Source organism: Schistocerca cancellata, unplaced genomic scaffold (genome assembly GCF_023864275.1).
Source record: "Schistocerca cancellata isolate TAMUIC-IGC-003103 unplaced genomic scaffold, iqSchCanc2.1 HiC_scaffold_649, whole genome shotgun sequence".
Lineage (NCBI taxonomy): Eukaryota > Metazoa > Arthropoda > Insecta > Orthoptera > Acrididae > Schistocerca > Schistocerca cancellata.
In genome coordinates, this window is record NW_026046660.1 from 367,501 (window position 1) to 372,500 (window position 5,000).

Genomic DNA, 5,000 nt, shown 5'->3' on the forward strand with positions numbered 1-5,000 from the left:
TCATTTAGTTGCAACGCTGGGCAGTGTTATAGATCTACAACGAGTAATAGGAGGGTAGGAAAATATGGGCAACGGTTCGCGCGCGCCCTCTGGTCCTGACATCAACGTCCACAATAAACAGACCATACCGCCCTCTATGGGACGACGCTGACACCGCCACCCACAGACACAACACAGCCATCTATGAGAATGTGACCAAACTACATTGCCGTCTGGCCCAGAAACGACACCTCCATCTACAGGAATCCAACGGAACTACACCAACCATACTGCCAAACCACAGCATCGCCATCTATGACAATGTGACGAAACCACATGCAATAGCCCCATCTACGCGAATCGGACGACACTACGTCCACCATGTCGCGCGCAACACGAAAACTAAATACCGCCATCTGCAAGTCTCCCGAAACATGACCTGCTGCACCGACGATACCGCCATCTATGAGACGCCACCCCGACTACGACATCGCTAGGTCCCACAGTACCCATTTTCCGACGCCACCCACAAAGCCTGCATCATCTGTCCACCACAGGAACCCGAACGCCAGTGCCTGCGTCGCACGAAGTAGTCAACCGACAATCACTCCACCCGCACCCGCACGTGCCCCACCCCAACCGCCGAAATCGCAACTCCAGCGGATGAACGACGGACTCTTCCCGCACTCGTACGTTGCAATCCACCCCTATATCTTGCGTTTCACGAAGAGTTATATCCAATATGCCAAATTCCCGCTGTCCCTATACATGCTGTAAGTCTGTGCACACAATATGAACCACACCTCAGCGAGACACTCTATCACACATTACTCTCTGCCTGTAACAGACACAGATACAATATGTAAGCACCAGCATGGACCAACGTCCGGTGCATCCTCTCCGCCACAGTACACCATCCACACTATGATAACCACACCAGGGGGTCCAATTCTAAAATAGAATATCCCACCCGTCCGACATCCACAATTGCTCAGATAAGCCACCAACACCCACACATGTCCTACACAGGGGTGCACCCAACACCACCTCACTGCCTCCTGTTACGGCACAGAAACAATGGCAGGAATGAATCACACAGGTCTGCCGCTCCCTTGCCGCAACCACAGACGCGGCGCGCCTCCAGTCACGAGCGAAAAGCGCATAAGCGCATCCTGACGAGACATAACTGCTGTGACATACTGACGCTGCCTCCGACATTCACTTACAATGATCACTACCAACGAACCTCGCCCCCCCCCCCCCCCAACACACGCTCTTACCACGTTGTGTACTGTAATCCAACCCATTTCGCACCTTAACCTAACCCATTTTGCACCTTAACCTAACCAAATTCGTAACGCAATTTGTACCGCAATGTAACGCAATTTGTACCGCAATGTAACGCAATTTGTGCTTAACCTAACCCACGTTGTGCCTTAACCTAACCCATGTTGTGCCTTAACCTAACCCACGTTGTGCCTTAACCTAACCCACGTTGTGCCTTAACCTAACCCACGTTGTGCCTTAACCTAACCCACGTTGTGCCTTAACCTAACCCAAGTTGTGCCTTAACCTAACCCAAGTTGTGCCTTAACCTAACCCAAGTTGTGCCTTAACCTAACCCAAGTTGTGCCTTAACCTAACCCAAGTTGTGCCTTAACCTAACCCAAGTTGTGCCTTAACCTAACCCAAGTTGTGCCTTAACCTAACCCAAGTTGTGCCTTAACCTAACCCAAGTTGTGCCTTAACCTAACCCAAGTTGTGCCTTAACCTAACCCAAGTTGTGCCTTAACCTAACCCAAGTTGTGCCTTAACCTAACCCAAGTTGTGCCTTAACCTAACCCAAGTTGTGCCTTAACCTAACCCAAGTTGTGCCTTAACCTAACCCAAGTTGTGCCTTAACCTAACCCAAGTTGTGCCTTAACCTAACCCAAGTTGTGCCTTAACCTAACCCAAGTTGTGCCTTAACCTAACCCAAGTTGTGCCTTAACCTAACCCACGTTGTGCCTTAACCTAACCCGTTTGTGCCTTAACCTAACCCACGGTTGTGCCTTAACCTAACCCACGTTGTGCCTTAACCTAACCCACGTTGTGCCTAACCTACCCACGTGTGCCTCAACCTAACCCACGTTGTGCCTTAACCTAACCAAGTTGTGCCTTAACCTAACCCAAGTTGTGCCTTAACCTAACCCAAGTTGTGCCTTAACCTAACCCAAGTTGTGCCTTAACCTAACCCAAGTTGTGCCTTAACCTAACCCAAGTTGTGCCTTAACCTAACCCAAGTTGTGCCTTAACCTAACCCAAGTTGTGCCTTAACCTGCTCTGTAATTGGCATATGACACGTTACATTAATCCAGTGTTGTCTAACCACAACCCTCTGAATATAGTTCGCTACTCGCACCGCCCACCCTCTTGTGTATCGTTTCATGTTCAACACTTCGCAAGTGTTGCTTACTTTTTACATGCTCCCGCTGTACACTGTAATGTGGACGACTGCAGGATGTACATCGCCCCCCCCCTCCCCCCTGCCTTCGCACGCTGGTCGTTCAGGTGCTTGCGTGTTCAATGCCCTTCGCAGCTGTTCACTGGCATTCGCATGTCGAAGCGCTCAGTCTTACCCACTGTCCGCTGATGTCGTAAGCTTAACCCTCACATTGTACTGCACATAGGTCCGTATGTACTGAATGATACGCTGTGGCACATGTGTGACTGTACAACGACTGCGCCCAACAACAGCGAACCATACGGTCCAAATGTTGTGCACTCAGCCACGTGCCGTCTCCCCATAACAGCTACATTGCAGTGTGGTACGCCATAGAGACGTGTGGGAGTAACGGACGCCCTGGATGGCGATCAGCATGAGCCGTCTGTTGATGTAGTGGCGCGTGTATTCAAACGTAGTCGTCTCTTCTCACACAGTGTGATAGCATGGTGCACCGCGTTCCACATCTGCGACATGGTACAGATGCTGGTTGACAGTCGGTCTCGTAATGGACATCGCATACGTAGGGGGCCACCTCCCACGTGTTCTCTAGTCGTGCACATTTTGTTGCGTGTATGTGGGCAGACGTAGTGTGTCGTGACACCTAACAGACAGGTATGCAATAATCGTTGCATTTGCAAACTGGATGGACGTCTACGTTTGCTGGTGACGTTACGCAAATGAACAACTGGTAAACCCATTGTGGTGCGGTTGTTGTTGCTGGAGGTAAATCAGTAAGGGCAAATCTGTGTGTGAAGCGATACGCGGCGGTGGCTGGGCGGGACCGTCCCCGGCCGGTGAGGGGGGGCCGCCCGGCGTGCTGGCCGCGCGGTGCGTGGGCGCACGCGCTACAGCCGGCTGGTGGGGGCGCCCAGTGGCAGGCGCGCCGGCCGACGGACGCGGCAGGCGGCGCAGCTGCGCGCCGGGGCACCCTGCGCGCGGCGCCGGGCGGCCAAAGTGGGTCCTCGCGGGCCCGGTGCGAAGCGCGGTGGACATCTGCAGTGTGCTGGTCCGACTGAGGACTGTGTGCGTTGAGGATGCGCCGCCGCCCGGCACTCGGCGCCGCGACGCCGTCTGCTGCTCGGTCGCCCCAGCGGTTCTCGCTGGTGGTTTGTATCGCAGTTGTGCAGACGTGTTGGCACGTGCGCTGTGCTGGGAGAGTTCGCTTCGGCACCCACGTGGGGCCTTTGCCCTTCTGTGGCGCTGGCGTTGGAGCTGCCGGTCACCGTAGGTGGCGCGTGTTGTCTCCCGCCGGCAATGCCACGACAGCACGCTCCCGGGCCTCTGTCGGCAGCGGCAAGCTCAGTTGGGAGCACGGGTGGTCGCACCTAAAGCGTCTACTCGCCTAACTCCGGGCGATTGCGCCTCTCTCGAACCCGACCAAGTACTTAGGACGGCGCTGCGCGCCGCCGGGACCTGAGAGGGTTTCGAGGTGTATTGTGCAGGGGAGCTCAGCCTCCTCCTGTTTGCAGAATAATTGAGCGGACGCTTGCGTGTTCGCGCGGGCCCCTGGGACACACTCCCGGGCGGCCGGCTGCTCAGCTCTAGTTGACGCAGCTCCCTGGTTGATCCTGCCAGTAGTCATATGCTTGTCTCAAAGATTAAGCCATGCATGTCTCAGTACAAGCCGCATTAAGGTGAAACCGCGAATGGCTCATTAAATCAGTTATGGTTCCTTAGATCGTACCCACGTTACTTGGATAACTGTGGTAATTCTAGAGCTAATACATGCAAACAGAGTCCCGACCAGAGATGGAAGGGACGCTTTTATTAGATCAAAACCAATCGGTCGGCTCGTCCGGTCCGTTTGCCTTGGTGACTCTGAATAACTTTGGGCTGATCGCACGGTCCTCGTACCGGCGACGCATCTTTCAAATGTCTGCCTTATCAACTGTCGATGGTAGGTTCTGCGCCTACCATGGTTGTAACGGGTAACGGGGAATCAGGGTTCGATTCCGGAGAGGGAGCCTGAGAAACGGCTACCACATCCAAGGAAGGCAGCAGGCGCGCAAATTACCCACTCCCGGCACGGGGAGGTAGTGACGAAAAATAACGATACGGGACTCATCCGAGGCCCCGTAATCGGAATGAGTACACTTTAAATCCTTTAACGAGTATCTATTGGAGGGCAAGTCTGGTGCCAGCAGCCGCGGTAATTCCAGCTCCAATAGCGTATATTAAAGTTGTTGCGGTTAAAAAGCTCGTAGTTGGATTTGTGTCCCACGCTGTTGGTTCACCGCCCGTCGGTGTTTAACTGGCATGTATCGTGGGACGTCCTGCCGGTGGGGCGAGCCGAAGGCGTGCGACCGCCTCGTGCGTGTTCGTGCGTCCCGAGGCGGACCCCGTTGAAATCCTACCAAGGTGCTCTTTATTGAGTGTCTGGGTGGGCCGGCACGTTTACTTTGAACAAATTAGAGTGCTTAAAGCAGGCAAGCCCGCCTGAATACTGTGTGCATGGAATAATGGAATAGGACCTCGGTTCTATTTTGTTGGTTTTCGGAACCCGAGGTAATGATTAATAGGGACAGGCGGGGGCATT

General features: G+C 53.9%; 1 non-coding gene across 1 annotated transcript in view; it reads left to right on the plus strand.

Moving 5' to 3' along the window:
• Window positions 1-4,019: 4,019 nt before the first annotated feature.
• LOC126137994 (small subunit ribosomal RNA) overlaps window positions 4,020-5,000 on the plus strand; it is a 1,909-nt gene continuing 928 nt past the window's right edge. The window contains exon 1 of the ribosomal RNA XR_007528042.1: window positions 4,020-5,000. This exon is cut by the window's right edge and continues 928 nt beyond it. This is a non-coding gene — a ribosomal RNA (small subunit ribosomal RNA).